General features: G+C 50.5%; 1 protein-coding gene and 1 non-coding gene across 7 annotated transcripts in view; both read right to left on the minus strand.

Moving 5' to 3' along the window:
- WSCD2 (WSC domain containing 2) overlaps positions 1-16,913 on the minus strand; it is a 133,404-nt gene that overhangs the window by 98,010 nt on the left and 18,481 nt on the right. The gene's annotated exons all lie outside the window — the stretch shown is intronic.
- On the minus strand, positions 13,934-14,021 carry MIR6521 (microRNA mir-6521). The gene has a single exon (NR_107758.1). It is a non-coding gene; the product is annotated as a microRNA mir-6521 (primary transcript).

Here is a 16,913-nt window from a genome sequence, read left to right on the forward strand (position 1 = left end):
CTGAACTGCAGCTGGACAAATGCACGATGCACCTCTGCAACATGCCATCTCCCCGAGCTGAGCTCCCCCTGACCCACAAATATTCTCCACCCTCTTCCTTTGCTCGGTTAATTCCCACCCATCCTTCTCATCCCCGTCTCCACATCTCTTCCTTGGAGACCCCGTGAAATAAGTTGAGTCTCCTTCCTGTAGGTTCCTACAATGTGCCAGTCTTTCCCCTTGGATAAGCTCATGACACATCCCTGAAATTATTTATTTAAAATCTATCCGATCGGAGGGGAAGGAGAGCAGAGTGGTTAAGAGCAACAGCCTTCTGCATCAGACAGAAGCACTGGGGCCAGGGAGATGAGGTTAAGCAGGAAGAGGCTAGGGGGCTTTGTGAAATGTACAGAATCTCCTTGCAGGACACTTCGAAATGCAGCCTTGAAAATTAACATGTCAGTGGGAATCCTTTGATCATTTCTCCTTTGCAGACTAGAGGGAAAGGAAAAGCACTTTGGGGTGAAGCCATTACTAAGAGGGGAAAGGGGAGTCAGCCTCAGATTCCCAGGCAGATAGCTCTGTTCCATTCCTGGCTGTGTGGCTCTGGGCAACTCACTCCACCTCTCTGATCCTCACAGTCTCCACTTGTAAAAACGGGATGACAGTAGTAATCTCACGATGTTGTCAGAGGCTTTAACGAGGCGATCTATCCAAAGCCCAGAGCCTGGCATGTAACAACCGCTCAATAAACAGTTGTTATTATATGACGGTATCTGACACCTGAAAAGACCCTGAACTTGGTTTCTACAGATCTGGGTTCAAGCTTGATTCCTAAAGATCTGGGTTCAAGCTTGATTCCACCACTCATTTCCTACTTTTTTTTTTTTTTTTTTCCTCCTCACATCACTTAACCTCTCTGACCCCTCCTCTGTCATATGATGAATGGACCATGAGTCCCAGAAAGGATAATGAAGAGGGCTGGAATCACCACCATAATAAATACAAAGGTAGCTCTATTTATTGATCTAGTCACTTTACCGTCTCCCAAGCCCTTCACAGTTTTCCAAGCCCATCCCCGACCCTATCATCTCACGCTCATTCATTCAACAAACATTCAGTGAGCACCACTATGAGTGAGCCAGGCTTCACATTCTGGGCACCGGGGAAACAACAGTCAAGGGCACAAAAATCTCAGTCCTCACGGAACGTAAATTCTTGTGCAATAGGTCTTGACTCGGGGGCGATGTTGCCCCCTTGCCCTGCCAGGGACGTTGGTCAAAGTCTGGAGAGGTTTTTTTTTAGGTTGTCACCTCCCAGGAAGGGGGTACTACTGGCATCCAGTGGGTGCAGAGGCCAGGGATGCTGCTGAAACATCCCAGGATGCCCAGGACAGCTCCCAACAACAAACAATCACGTGGTCCAAAATGTCAATAGATTCGAGGCTGAGGACACCTTGTTCTTGAGGGAAGAAGCAGAGAGTAAACAAAATCAACGTGCCAATCACATGGTAGATTAGAAGATGATAAGAGCCGTGGAGGAAAAGGGCATGGGATGCCAGGAACACCGGGGTGGCCATGGCGAGGAGGGGCTGGATTTACTCAGAGTCGCTTGTGGGGCAGCCGATGGAGCATGGGAGTCAAAGATGCCTCTGAGGCTCTTGGCCTGAGCATGTGGAAGCTTCAGTGAAGAGCCCTGCCCAACAGCCTCTTTCCAGCCATTCTCAACCCTTTCCCACCCCCACCTCCACTGTCAATTCCTCCTTCATGCTTTACACAGCAGCCCAGCCAATCTTTAGATAGAAATTTGGAGCTTTCACTTCCCTTCTCCCTTCCCTTCCCACCCAGGTTTCCCAAATGCCAGGTGATTGCCCCCCTAACTCAAAAGGTCATCCATGACCTACCTCTCCCTTGGTCCTCTCCCCAACCCTACTCTTCTCTACCACCAGCCACAGTTCACCTGATTCACCTCTGAAAACAAGCCTCTAGCTCTCTTTCCCATCAGGAATACTGTCTTTCTCCCTCACCCACTCTCCAGCTCTGCCTGGCCCTACTCCTCTCGAAGGGCTTCGTTCAGATGCCACCTCCTGCAGGAAGCCTTCCTGGAAACCCTCTACTGGGATGAGAGATCTCCTTTGGAGCCCACGCCTCCTGATGCACTGGTTTGTAATTGCCTACCTCCTCCACTGGACTGAGAGCTCTACGAGGTTGGTCATCAGAAGCATCCTGCTCACATGGGCCAACCGTCCAGGTTTGCAGGGGACTGAGGGGTTCCTGGGACACTTAGACGTTAAGTGCTTAAACTGGGAAAATCCCTGGCAAACCAAAACCAGCTACTCACTCTCATCATATCCCTGATGCTTAGCAGAGTCCAGAAAAAGGTAAGCACAATCCATGTTTATTGAATGAATGGTAAGTAGGAGATTTATGAATATTTCCTAAATGAATGGATGAAGCTCATCATCAAGGGAGTTAATAACCCAAAACCATCAGCCAGGCTTCTGGAAGCATGTGGAAGACCTGATATATCCCGTGTTGAGCTCTAAAAGGGAAAGTCACTCACTCATGTCCGACTCTTTATGACTGCATGGACTTAGCCCATCCAGACTCCTCTGTCTGTGGAATTTTCCAGACAAGAGTACTGGAGTGGGTTGCCATTCCCTTCTCTAAAGGATCTTCCCAACGCAGAGATTGAACCGGAGTTTCCTGCATTGCAGGTGGGATCTTGACCATCTCAGCCACCAGGGGAGCCCTCTTAAGCTCCAAGGACAAACACAAATCACGGTATTTCTGCTCTCTAGCTAAGGTTCAGGTTCAAGAGGAGGGCCCAGGACCACCCTCCTATCTGCACGGAAACGGAGGTCAGGGTGGCTGGAAAAGATCTGGGGCAGTCAGTCTGCTGACCTAGCTCTCCTGGACGGGGGGCCAGCCCCTCCCCAGGGCCGGGCACTCGGCTGCCCCACCTCGGAGCCCCGGTCCTCATTCTGAGCCCTGCCCCAGCTGTGTTATCTGACCCTCCACCCAGGACAGCTGATGCCCTGTCTTTTGGTAGCCGGCAAAACTAGAAACTTGAAAACGCTTCTCAGGTTTTGTTTTTCTCTTTCTTTCCTAGTTTCTTTCTTTTTTTTTTTTCTTCTGGGGCCATCAACCCTCACCCCATGCTTATCAAGGTCTGAGAAAAAGGGATAATTGTGTTCTCTGGCCAGGTGGCCTCCATGCCAAAACAGAAAGCTACTGGGTTGTTTCCACACATGTAAATTTGGAGTCCTGGGGGCTTGCAGGATAGAGAGACACACCCCATGCCGCGGAGAGTAGAGAAACCTTTGCTTAAACAGGATGACAGAAATGTTCCCTGTGCGTAAACCAAGGCAGCGTGGTCTAGGCAGCACTTCCCCCCGAGAGGTAATTATCTGCGGTGGGTACAGGGGGTCTTTCCATGAGACCCGTGACCCACAGACAAAAGAAAACACAAAATGAAGATGTACAATTTGATGAGTTATTGCAAAGTGAACACACACCCAGGTAACCACTTTCCAGGGCCGGAAACAAAAGCCAGCTTCTCAAAGCCCCCTCTGTGCTCCTTCCTAATCACCTCTCCCTCCTTCCTCACCCAAGGTCGTGACCGTCCTGATGACTTCTTCCTTGCTTTACTTTATCATATTTTCACCTAAACGCTATAGCTTAGCTTCTGTTTTGAGCTTTGTGTAATTCATATTGTATAGTATATGCCCACAGGCTTCCCAGGCTGTGCAAGTGGTAAAGAATCTGCCTGCCAATGCAGGAGACGTAAGAGAAGCGAGTTTGATCCCTGGGTTTGGAAGATTCCCTGGAGGAGGGCATGGCAACCCACTCCAGTGTTCTTGCCCATGGACAGAGGAGCCTGGCAGGCTTCCGTTCATAGGGGTCACAAACAGCTGGACACAACCGAGTGACTTAGCAGGCATGCACACACACCTGCCCTTTTGTGTCTGGATTTTTTTGCTGGGCATTATTTGTGGCATAAAGCTGTAGCCAGTTCATTTTCACTGCTGTGTACTACTCCATGTTATGACGGGACCTCATTTTATTTGTCTATTCTACTATAATGGACACTTGGGTAGTTTCTGGCTTCTCATGCTTACGACTACTACATGTATAAAAAGAACATATATCCTCATTTCTATTGAGTCTATATCCCAAAGTAGAATAGCAGATTAGAGGATGTATCATGCCATGTAAGAAAATATAGCACAGCAGTTTTTCAAAGCAGTTGTACTAATTCATACTCCTACCAGTATCTGAGGGTCCTAAGGGTTCTTTTTAAGTTTCAGTTAATAACCACAACCTTTTGCTGTAAATATATGGCAGGCTTGGAGTGTGGGTGTGGGAAGAGATCTAACTGACTCCCCAATCCCCCTCAAGTGGGCAATTCTGGCAGAGGCGACACAGGTTAGTTAAATCATCACGGAGCACTGGAATCACAAACCCTGAAGGAGAGGGATGGATCTGGGAAAGCATACAGTGGGGGAGATCTGATCTGGTCCAGGGGAACTCCACAGGAATTCTCAGAAATCATGCTTCACCCAAGACCCGAAGGTGGAGGTGCAATTAACCAGGTAAAGAAGGTTGGGGGCAGAGAGGGGCCCATGCCGGGCAGAGAGCACAGCATGTGCAAAGGCCCTGAGGTTGGAAGGGAGCAACGTGAGTCTAAGGAGCTGAGAAAACAAAGGCCCAGAGAGGTCCAGAAAGTCTCCTGAGATGACGCAGCAAGTTAGCAGCAGAGCTGGGTCTAGAGCCCATTGCTAAGGGGTCCTTGGTGCCCATGAGTTTCTGTGAATGCAGCTGGTTCCAATAGAAGGTAGCGCCCCTCTCAAGAGCCAGGGGTGCCAGATGCAGGCACGCTAGAGTTCAAGTCTGAGCTCTGGCATCCCCTAACTGTGTGACCTTGGGCAGATCCCTTCTCCTCTCAGAGCCTCAGTTTCCTCATTTGTAAATAAGGAGAATGATATAAGGCCACAAACTTCAGGGCTGCTGTGAGCCAAAAAGGTCCATATAGTCAAAGCTATTATTTTTCCAGTAGTCATGTACGAATGTAAGAGTTGGACCAGAAAGAAGGCTGAGTGCCAAAGAACTGATGCTTTCAGACTGTGGTGCTGGAGAAGACTCTTGAGAGTCCCTTGGACACAGCAAGGAGATCAAACCAGTCAATTCTAAAGAAAATCAACCCTGAATATTCATCAGAAGGACTGATGCTGCAGCTGAAGCTCCAATACATTGGCCACATGTATTGGCCACATCCCCCATCACCCTGAGTCGGCAAAGAAGCCGACTCATTGGAAAAGACCCTGATGCTGGGAAAGATGACAGGAGGAGAAGGGGGCGACCGAGAATGAGAGGGTTGGATGGCATCACCGACTCAACGGACATGAGTTTGAGCAAGTTCAGGGAGATGGTGAAGGACAGGGAAGCCTGATGTGCTGAAGTCCATGCGGTCACAAAGAGTGACACGACTGAGTGACTGAACAGCAACCGATGCTTGGAAAGAACCTTCCATAGAGTGGGTGTTAAACACAGACAAGAAGCATGAGCGTGTCTCTCACTTTCCCCAGGTCACCGGGGCTGGAGTTGCACAGGAGGAGCTGAGGTTGGTGAGTGCCTCCCGTGTGACCAACACCTCCTTAGGATGCAGGAGCTCTGAGGACCCCCCTTCCAGGTCGTAGAAGAGAAAATCAAGGCTCAGAGAGGTGGAGTGATTTGCCCTCTGTCACACAGCAGGAAGTGGGATGGGAGAGCCAGGATCCAACCCTCCCTCACATGGAGGGATGGCAGCTGAATTACCTTCACAGCCTCTGCAGAGAAAGTTTTATCCCAGGAAATCAATAGAGTGAAGCAGGAAATCAGAGAGAACATTAATAATCTCAGGCAGCAAAATGAACTGCTTCTAAGCGGTCGTTCGCACTGAAGCCATCCACGGAGCCTGTTACGAATGGTGTGGCTCAGAATGAAAAGGAACTCCTGTGGGGACATCCAGGGGGACGCTGAAGGCAGGCGGCACACAACCCGATTCTAGAGCAAAGGGCTGGCTCGTCTTCCGAGGGCATCCCCAACACCAGTTCTCTGTGGTTCAGACAGAACAGGCTCCGTGTCCCCCGTGTTGGGGAGACCTGGCTTTACAACAGAGGTCCAGCTGAGCCCACAGGCATGCTTGTTTGCTCTGTCTGGTGTTTCAAAATTGCCTGAATTGGGTGACCAACATTTACAAGCAGGTAGAGGTTGTGCATAACACCTTAAAGACCATTGAGAGATGTGGGGAGACAGCTGGGTGGGAGTGGGTGCTCCCTGTAGCTGGTCCCCCAGGTTTCTGGCTCATCACTGCCCCTCCTAGGGGACCTGCCTGCCCCCGGCAGCATCTGTCACCCCTCCCTGCGTCCTTTGAGTCATCACCAGCTTTTAGCTGGTGAAGCGATCCGTGAGACGTGGTTTGTTAGGGAATGATGGCTTTTGGCAACCAAAACTGGAGGGGAATTGACAGGCCCAAGACTCCCAGGGGCCAGTGGGGTGCCGAGGCTGAGTCATCTGGTCATGGGCGTCCCCCATCACCCTCAGTACTCACAGAGCCCCTCCCTGGCCCATATTATCACATGTCAATAACATGTGATATCACATGTCAATCACGTGTCAACAACAGCTTAGAAGCAGTAGGAACAGCGTTTACTGTGTACACTGCATGCTGGGCTCAGCGCCAAGCACCTTGCATGATCAATATCATTTAATCTTCACCTCACAACAACCCTCTGAGGTGACAGCAGTAGAAAGGTCATTTTAGTGTGACCAGCATTTACTTCCTTTGCTCAGGTTAACTGGGTCCCGATTATCCTTTGGGGACCCATCCCGCTTCTGCTATTGGTCTTTGTGATTCGGGAAACCACAAGAGCTGATTCACACCCTCCCCACCCGAGGAGGGTCCACGGTGGCCATATGACCTCAATCTGACTGAACAGTATAGTCATTTTCTCTGATTTCAGGAAACCTGGTGGGAGGAGGGCTTGGGGCTGACACTACGTAATCATGGAGTTACTGGTAGGCATTTGTGCAGAGATGAAGATAGTCAGAGCCCACTGGAGAAGGAAAGCCCACCACTGAGGAAAAGGAGTCAAGAGATTGGGACGGGGAAAAAAAGAGACACACTGGGAGGGAGGGAGAGAGAGAAAGTGAGGGAATGTCCTGTGACGCCATCAAACTCCTGGATCAAGCCAAACCTGAAGCTAGTTGCCAGTTACATGAACCTATACCGTCCTTATTTGCCTGAGAATAAAAGAGTGTCATGATATTTAAGTTGGACTTTCTGTCAGTTACAACCAGAAGGATCCAACGAATATAAATCCTATCATTATTTCCATTTTACGTATGAGTAGTAAGAGTCGGACACGACTGAGCGACTTCACTTTCACTTTTCCCTTTCATGCACTGGAGAAGGAAATGGCAACCCACTCTGGTGTTCTTGCCTGGAGAATCGACTGAAGTGACTCAGCAGCAGCAGCAGCAGTGGGAAGCCAGGGCTTCCCAGGTGGCGCTAATGGTAAAGAACTCACCTTCCAATGCAGTAGACATAAGAGACCCAGGTTCAATCCCTGGGCCAGGAAGATCCCCTGGAGGAGGGCATGGCGACCCACTCCAGTATTCTTGCTTGGAGAATCCTATGGACAGAGGAGCCTGGTGGGCTACAGTCCAAGGGGTCACAGGATGCACACACGCAGTTAGAAGCTAAGGGGATTGAAATAAATTACCTGAGGTCACACTGTTGTGAATTGGCAGCACTTGGATTCGAGCAACTTTTGCCTTGAACCTGAAGCTGTTAGGTCAGAACTCTTGGTCTTTTATCCAGAGAAGGCAATGGCACCCCACTCCAGTACTCTTGCCTGGAAAATCCCATGGACGGAGGAGCCTGGTAGGCTGCAGTCCATGGGGTCGCTAAGAGTCGGACACGACGGAGCGACTTCACTCTCCCTTTTCACTTTCATGCATTGGAGAAGGAAATGGCAACCCACTCCAGTGTTCTTGCCTGGAGAATCCCAGGGAAGGGGGAGCCTGGTGGGCTGCCGTCTATGGGGTCGCACAGAGTCGGACACGACTGAAGCGACTTAGCAGCAGCAGCAGCTCAGTCTTTTATAGGGCTGTCTCTCAATCTCTCTCTCTCTAGGGGCCAAGAGTTGGGAGTTTTAGAAGCATCCTATGTTTGGAGCTGCTGGTACACTCTGGTGATTTGGGGGAGGCCAGGAAGGGCTGAGGAGAGGCTGCATCAAAATGAAACATGTAATTATTATTTAAATCAGTTCAGATACAGAAGGAGAAAAGTCAGAGCTTTCTGTGGCATTTCCCCCCCATGCCGTTTTTAATTCTATCTTATCAGAACACAGCTGGGATTTGTTTTTCAAAAGGAAAAACTCCTTTAATTAAAAAAAAAAAATTCTCTGATAAAAGTGAAAATAGCCCACAGGCCGTCAGGTGACAATGGAAGGGAGACAGGGCGTTTTAGCAACTTAAAGCAGATTAAAAAACTAATTTGTTGACTCTTTTTTGCCAAGCCTACCTCTCCCCTGGAAAGCTGTGTGTTTTGCATAATGAAGCTGAAATCCTGAAATCACTGAAGTCCGCCCAGCTCCCTCTTTGTAGGCATTTCAATGGGCTCCCACCTCACGTTGGGGTGCAGTTTCTTCTTATTGCTCTGGTCGGGGTTTAATAGAATCATTCACTCCCTGTACTTAAAATCTGTCCAAGGCCTCCCACTGCTGGAAGGATAAAGAGCAAAACACTCGAGGGACTGGCGAGGCCCTGAGATTGTCCACTGGCTGTGTGCCAGCTCTTCCCTGGCCTGGAAATGTGTCCGTGTCTTTGATTCATGCCACTCTCCTCACCTCAGGGCCTTTGCACATGCTGCTTCTGCTATCTTCCCAGCCTTTTTCACCTGCTCAATCCTCTTCATCCTTCAGAGCCGGGCTGTTTTTTTCTCTCTCTCAAGGAATTCTTCATTTCAGAGGCCCTAAATTCTGGCAGTTACTTCAAGTTGTAATTATATGCAGGTTGGGGTCTTGTTTTTCTCCTCACTTTCGCCACAGGGTCTGGCATACAGTAGGTGTTCAATAAAAATCTGTTGATTAGACCAGTGGGTGAACCTTGATGAAAGGGAGTGCATGGTGCCAGGGTGCCATGGGTTCCTCAACACCTCAGGTCTTCCCTTTGCTGCGTGCAAAGCCCCAGTCCACATTCTCCCAGCGTGTTTTCACACTCTCCTTGCACACCCACTTTTGGGTGTGCATAGTTCTCTGAGGGTGAGACCATGTTGTATGGGGAAGAGAACATGGCCTCTAGGGTCAGATCTTAGTTCCAATCTTAGCCTCTCCAGACTTTAGAAAAAAAAATTTTTTTTAATTTATTTATTCAATTTTGGCTGCACTGGGTCTTCATTGCTATGCACAGGCTTTCTCTAGTCTCGGGGCATAGGCTTCTCCTTGCAGTGGCTTCTCCTCTTGTGAAGCATGGGCTTTAGAGTACATGGACTCAGTAGCTGTGGCCCACGGGCTTAACTGCCCTGCAGCATGAGGAATCTTTCCAGACCAGGGACTGAACCCGTGTCCCCTGCATTGGCAGGTGGATTCCTATCCATTGGACCCCAGGGAAGTCCTCTCTAGACTTTTAACTTACTTATTTACTTTGTTTTCATCCTGCCAAAATCTATTGTTGTTGCTGTTCAGTTGCTCAGTCGTGTCTGACTCTTCGCCACCCCATAGTCTGCAGCACGCCAGGCTCCCCTGTCCTTCACTGTCTCCCAGAGTTTGCTCAGACTCATATCCGTTAAGTCGGTGATGTCATACACAACATAAAATTTCCTACATTAACCACTTTTAAGTGTACAGTTCAGTGGTGTTAAGTGCGTTCACAGCGTCGTGCGACCGTCACCAACATCCATCTCTAGAACAGTCATGTTCCCAAATGGAAACTCGATCCCATTGAACACCAACTCCCCATTTCTCCCCCCAACCCGCCCCCGGAGACCACCATTCTACTTCCTGTCTCTCTGAACCCGACTACTTTAAGAAAGTCAAAGTGGAACGATACAGTGTTTGTCCTGTTGCGTCGGGCTTATTTCACAGCGTGAACATCTTTGAGTTCATCCTTGTTGTAGTGTGTGTTAGAATTTAGCTCCTCTTTAAGGCTAAATAATCTTCCACGGCATGGATGGAGCACACTTTATCCCATGTCGACGGACACTTGGGTTGCTTCCACTTGTCCGCCATTGTGAATAAAGATGCTGTGAACGTGCCTATACGCCTTACCTGAGAAAGAGGGTAAAAGAGCATTTTCCTTGGAGGGATGTTGTGAGGATCAATGAGTGAAAACACAAAAAGAGCAGGGCACATTTCCTGGCACATCAAGCGCCCGTGTTGATCAGGGGCCAGTGGGCAACAGACGGCTCACCCCAGTGGGGTGACCAAGGGCAGTTACGATGGCGGGCAGAGTGTAGAGAAGCCACGAGGGGTGGGAAGTGCAGCACCCAGGGCCTGGCCGCAGAGGAGGACCATGCCCGCCCTCAGACCAGAAGGGGTAGGGGAGGAGGGTTCCTCGATGCAGAGGACCCCGACAGGGGCTGTTAGAAGACACCACCTCCATCACCTGCTGTGTTTTCCTCACTGAACTCATCACTATTTAAATTTAAGCTGTTCAGTTATTTATTTATGCATTTCTGTTCTGATTCCGATTCCTGGAATCACCCCCCAGGACAGCAGGGCCTCTGTCTGTTTGCTCAACACTTCATCTTCAGGACCTAGATAGACCTAGATACATGGTCGATGCCCAGGAAATACTCAAGCCTGGTGCACCTAAGCACTCAATAAATATGTGTTGAATCAATGAATGTGGAATGATTCACTTGTTTTTTTCCACCGTGGTAGCCAAATAAAGAAAAAGAAGTGAAAATGTTAGTTGCTCAGTTGTGGCTGACTCTTTGACCCCATGGACTGTAGCCTATCAGGTTCCTCTGTCCATGGGATTCTCCAGGCAAGAATGCTGGAGTGGGTTGCCATGCTCTCTGGGTCAGGATCTTCCTGAGTCAGGGATCAAATCATGCAGATTCTTTACCATCTGAGCCATCAGGGAAGCCTGGTAGCCAAATAACTACTCTCCAAAGATATCCATGCCCTAATTCCTTGAACCTATGGTGATGTTACCCTACATAGCAAAAAGGGCTTTGCAGATACGAGTAAGTTAAAGATCTTGAGATGGGGAGATTATCTTGGATTATCTGAGGGGGCCCAGTGCCATCTAATAAGGTGGTGGCGGTGGTTTAGCTGCTAAGTTGTGTCCAACTCTTGTGACCCCATGGACTGTAGCCTGCCAGGCTCCTCTGTCCATGGGATTTTCCAGGCAAGAACACTGGAGTGGATTGCCATTTCCTTCTCCAGGGGAACTTCCTGACCCAGGACTCGAACCCAGGTCTCCTGCATTGCAGGCAGATTCTTTATCGACTGAGCTATGAGAGAAGCCCATCTAATAAGGGAGGCAGGGAATTCAGAAGTCAGAGATGGAGATATGACCGTGGAGGCAGAGGTCAGAGCGACGTGGGGCTACCAGCCTCGGAATGTGGGCAGCCTCCAGGCCATAGAAAAGGCATGGAAATGTTCCTCCCCTTGAGAGTCCAGTAGGAACGGAGCCCTGCTGACCCATTCTAGACTTCTAATCTCTAGCAATGAGAATAAGTTCACACTGTTTTAAGTGCCTGTACTTGTGGTCACTTGTCACAGCAGCAGTAAGAGACGAATACGCCCACGTGTGAAGCAGCGTGGGATCTGAGGCCCCTGTCACAGGTCAGGGTGCAGAAGGCCCAGCTCCTGACCTCAGCTCTGTCACCAACCTGTGCCACCTCAGCCAAAGCCCCCTTTCACAATGCCCAGGGCTGACGGGCTGAGCTTACGTAGTAAATACTCATAACACCTCTGGGAGGAGGCGCTGTCACTGTCATCGCCATATTACAGACGAGCAAACCGAGGTACGTGCCTTCCTTATGGTATTTCCTAAGTCCGTGGGGTCGCACAGAGTCGGACAAGACTGAGCAGCTTCACTTTCACTTTTCACTTTCATGCACTGGAGAAGGAAATGGCAACCCACTCCGGTGTTCTTGCCTGGAGAATCCCAGGGATGGGGGAGCCTGATGGACTGCCGTCTATGGGGTCACACAGTCGGACACGACTGAAGCGACTTAGCAGCAGCAGCAGCAGCAGCAGCAAGGTGGTAAACTGAAGCTTCTGTCCTCAACCCAAGACTCAAGGAATGTGGGGCTCAGATAGAAATCGGGAAGCTGGGCTGGACTCCAGTCTAATCTGCCTCCAGAACCAGGGCCTCCTGCTTCCTCCCCAAACTGTAAGGTCCTCAAGGACAGGTTTGGGGTCTGCCACTTCTGTATCTTCAAGGCCCGGGACAAAGTATGACTCTTAGAAGACTCGGAGCAAATGCTGAGCATCAGCAAATCCTGACATTCAATACAGAACGAATACGTGAATGAGAGATTGAACAAATCTCCCCTCAACCAAAGAGACGCTTCTCATGTCTGTGATCTAATTCATTCCTGCCTACCTAACCTCCAGGTGAGCCAACTCGAAGGTCAAGTATGTGCTTGCTTCCCAAGAATGGCAAGCATGCCTGCTAGCATTGGGGAGGCAAGACGACGTCGTGGTTAAAGGCATGGTCTCTGACATCTGGTGATCTGAGTGCAAATTCCAGCAATGCCTCTCCTGAGTTGTCAAATCATCTCTCTGAGCCTCACAGGTTATAACAGAAGTCATAACAGAAATATCTCAGAGAGTAGTTGTATGAAACCTCTGGCATGGTATCTGGTATCTGGTAAGCACTCCATAAGCATTAGCTGTTATTATTATTATTAACACTGCTGATGTTGGGATGAGCAGAGATCCAGGTAGGAATGGGGTATCCATGGTGAGAAGTACATGGTGCATCTCTGAATGAGTACCAGGGGTCCCACAGGAGCAGGAAATACAGAGCACTGGTAACTGCATCAGTTAGCTACAATCACAATAATGGTGTGTAACGAACAACCACAAAGCCCCAGTAATATAAGGATTTAATTAGTTGATCTGTTAGTGGCCAACTGGAGCATGGCTGAGCTAGACTCTTCACTGAGGTTTGGGCTAAGGGTAGTTCAACATGTGTTCATTCTGGGGCCAGGCTAGGGGGAGGAGGGCAGCTACCTTGGTGGAGCCCTTCTCCCAGCCATGGCAGAAACATGCAAGGCCCCTGGACATCTAAGCTTGGAAAGGACACTCTATCACTTCGGGCCAGAGGAAGACACAAGGCCAAACCGAAAGTGAAAGATGAGAAGCACAGACCCTGCCTGCCTCTTGAGTGGGAAGAACAGCCACATCTCATGGCTAAGAGCATGGATACAGGGATGGGGGAGGAATTGGGGCCAGGGATGTGTTTCCCCCAACAACCAAACACTAGGCAAACCTCAGAAAGGGTTCTCACACTGCCCCGGCCTGCTCGCCTCACCAGCTTCTGCAGCCCCTGCGACATCAACTCCTGGTCAAAATCTGGAAGACCCCAGCAGCAACACTGGCAGTCTGTGGGGATCCCCATCCTCACCTTCCCAACATCTGGACCTGCTCCAGGGAGCCATTAATCTCGGGCAATTTCTTTTCTCACTTGATTTGTTTATTTAAGGAAAACAAGTTGCTCTTAATTAGGAACACTGCTGTTGAAATGTTCAGTGCATTCTAGGCTGCCTATGTTCAGACCTTCTGCCTAAAATTATACCTGTGCTCTGAACATCTGCGAGTCTGTTCAGTGACTGGCCTAAGTACAGGCTTCTGGCGGGGGAGACATGGGTTGTCCTGGGGGCTGAGGGAGCTGGGGGGCAGAGGAAGACACAGCTTCAGAGCAAAGGCGCCTGAGAAAATGAACATCTGACACCCCAACACTCTGCTCAGAGCTGGCGCCACCGATCACTGAATCAACACTCGGCAGGCACACACGTGAGCACAGTGCAGACGTGCAGAGCACACGGAAGAGCAGCGTTTAAAGGTTCAGAGATGCGTTCTGTCTGGACGCTCTCAGCAGTGTTTACAGCCGCCCCCCCTCCCAGCACCTTATCAGCCCTGCGGACACCGAGTCACACCTGCACAGACGCATGTGTTCAGAAACACACATATACACACGCGACACACACAGAAGTTGCTTTGCCCCACAGACAGGCAAGCACACGAAACACACATCATACACCCAGGGACATGTGAAAAGATACAAGGCCCCACTCTAGGTACACACATTCGGGAACTCACGCACACACAGGAGCCATGCACAAACGTCACACTGCAACATCCAGAAGCACATTCGGAGACACCTCACGTGCACACCGAGACGCACTCGAATGGACACAGCGACCAACAAGCCCAATAGCAACACTAAGAAACACATACATATACACAGAGACACAGCCAAGCGTACTGTGCTTCACAGGTGCACACACTCAGAAACACGTGTGTACACACACAGATGACTAAGTTTACACTGCAAAGCACACAGGTGCACATCCATAGAAACACACACGTCCATAGAGACACAGTCAAGTGCACCCTCTCTCACTCACAGACACACGTGTTCAGAACCCCACACGCACACATAGAGACACTCACAGAGGCTGCATCACAGCAAACAGGCACACAGAGGACGAGAAGCGTGCAGGGCTGTACACGCACATGCACACAGAGGCACAAAGACACCGTGAAAAGCATGGTGATAGACACAGCCATAAGCTTACACTTGTATCACTGCACACAGGTGCGCACGTGCACACATGCAGTGCTCACAGATGCCCACACAGACAACATGTACATGTGCCCTGGCCACCCCACACAGCCCCTCAAACAGAGACTGGCACACAGACCCTCGCGACACATGTGTGCACCTGACCACACACACACAACTGCTTAACACTCACAATTGCATACCCACACTCACACTGCCTCACTCAGGCACGTGCACACACACATATGCCTAAGTCCATGGACAGGCAATCTCATGAGTACACACTAATACTGACACTAGTCTCACATGTGCCCACACACGCTTCAGGGTTTTACATAACTCTACTCACACGAGCACACGTACGCATACTACATGAGAACGTATGCACAGGCACATGTTCACACACAGGTGTCTGCACAGACACACACGTCCTATTCCGCCAGGAAAGCAAACTGTTCGTTTTCTGAATCCTGAAAGTCGAGCCCGTAGATAAGAGCTAACACACGGTGGAGCTGCTCCCACTCCAGGCCAGGCTGCATGCCTGTTAACTCACTCCGTGTTGGCCAAGATGAGGTCTGTCTTCCCCATGGAGGTTTTAGCATGGACCCAGGGCTTCCCTGGTGGCTCAGCCTGCAATGCGGGAGACCTGGGTTTGACCCCTAGGTTGGGAAGATCCTCTGGAGGAAGGCACGGCGACCCACTCCAGTATACTTGCCTGGAGAATCCCCATGGACAGAGAAGCCTGGAGGGCTACAGTCCAGGGGGTCACAAAGAGTCAGACACGAATGAGCGACTAAGCATAGCAGAGGGGTTACCTCGTACAGGGAGGGATGTAGATATCCCAAGCCTCGGAACCATCCAGAAAGAAATAAGACTGACTAATTGACAGCCTTCCTCCACAATCTCAGCCACCTGCCCACACACACACACGCAAGACACTTTCCCGGCATGGCTGTTCCTGCAGGGAACAGCAGCCTCGCCTGATCAGACAGCCTAAGCAGATGGAGGGCTGCCCAGACATACTGAACTTCTCTGCCCTGGATCCCTCCACAGCTGCAAAGTTGAAGCCATGGAGACAGCTTACCTCTACCTCCTGTTGTCATGGCGACGCAGCAGCTGGATGCATCCAGCGCTCCCAGACCGCCTGGGGCTCCCAACTAGGAGCTGCTGGTCCAGAAGTGCTTTTATGAGGAAGGAGCGGGTAGCGGGGTCGGGGCGGGGGAGGGAACTGCAGGTGTCAGATGATCCGAGAGAACAAGGGCCGGGTCCCCAGCCAAGGATTAGGCACCTGGTGCTCAGGGCCAGCCTCCCTGGGGACAACAGCACCCAGATGCCCGTGCGCAAGACTCAAAACAGACAGCCTTGCTGCTGCATTCGTGCAGCCCCAGTCTCACCAGGCGCACCAAGCACTTCCCACGCATCGTCTCAGTTATCAGCTCCTCATTGTACTGTGGAGGGACCGAGGTTCAGAAGGCGAAGTGATTGGTCAGACTCAGACGTGTCTCAGTCCCAGACCATTCACACACTGTGTTACACCACCTCCTGGGATTTGGAGGATTTCATCTCTGACAGTCACTCAGGGCTGTAAGAATGTCTGGACCTCTGAGGATACAGGAAATCTCTTCCTTTTTACAGAAGCAGCAACTGGAGCTCAGAGAGGTTGAGTGATTTGCCCAAACTCACATAGCAAATTGATGGCCGACTTGACGTTCAACCTCTTGACCCGAAGACGGGGTTTCCCCAGGACATTAAATACCAGCCTCTGACACCCTCGAAGCATTCCTGGGTCCTGGCAGCCTAGAGAAGCAGCTCGTAGCCTGCCTGGCCCCAGGTCAGAACCCCAAGCACTGGCGGGAGGTCCTCAGACTCCCACCTCATGCCTCAAGCACTGTCCAGGAACCACGCAGCAATGTTGTTTCCTGGAGGCAGACACCAGGTCTGACCACAGGGCCAGGGGAATACATCTGTTAGGTCAGGAACAGAAGCACCTCCACTGCCTGCCTCATGGACCAACTAGTTCATGGAGATGACCCCGGCCCTAGGCTGGAACCCTAGGAAGTGAAGCAAGACTTCATCTCGGGGGCTGTGACGACAGGGATGGCTCCAAAAATGACCCCTGGAGACCAGGTGGCCTCTTTGGAG

This window comes from Bos taurus, chromosome 17 (genome assembly GCF_002263795.3).
Source record: "Bos taurus isolate L1 Dominette 01449 registration number 42190680 breed Hereford chromosome 17, ARS-UCD2.0, whole genome shotgun sequence".
NCBI lineage: Eukaryota > Metazoa > Chordata > Mammalia > Artiodactyla > Bovidae > Bos > Bos taurus.